Source organism: Triticum dicoccoides, chromosome 7A (genome assembly GCF_002162155.2).
Source record: "Triticum dicoccoides isolate Atlit2015 ecotype Zavitan chromosome 7A, WEW_v2.0, whole genome shotgun sequence".
Lineage (NCBI taxonomy): Eukaryota > Viridiplantae > Streptophyta > Magnoliopsida > Poales > Poaceae > Triticum > Triticum dicoccoides.
In genome coordinates this window covers 11,159,977-11,160,316 of record NC_041392.1, presented here as the reverse complement: position 1 = coordinate 11,160,316, position 340 = coordinate 11,159,977, and positions in this window count along the sequence as shown.

The following is a 340-nucleotide window of genomic DNA, read 5'->3' as shown; positions in this document are numbered from 1 at the left end:
TTAGTCCCGGTTTATGCCACCAACCGGGACTAAAGCTTGGACTATATAACAAACACTTATGAAAATTTTCAGTTTGCATCGCCAGTTCCCCCCTCCCCCACCGACGACGCCGTTAGGCTGCTCCACCTCGCCGTCTACGCCGCCGCCAACGTCGTCGCCTCCACGAGCCCGCGTCGTCCTCATCGCCGGCATCCCCGAGCCCGCCGTCCTCATCGTCCCTGTCGTTGCGTGCCTCCCCGAGCCCACCCCTCCTCGTCCCTGTCGCCGACCGCGCGCCGTCCCCGTCACCGCGTGCCGCCCCGAGCCCGCCGTCCTCGTCGCCAGACTCCTGCCATCGCCG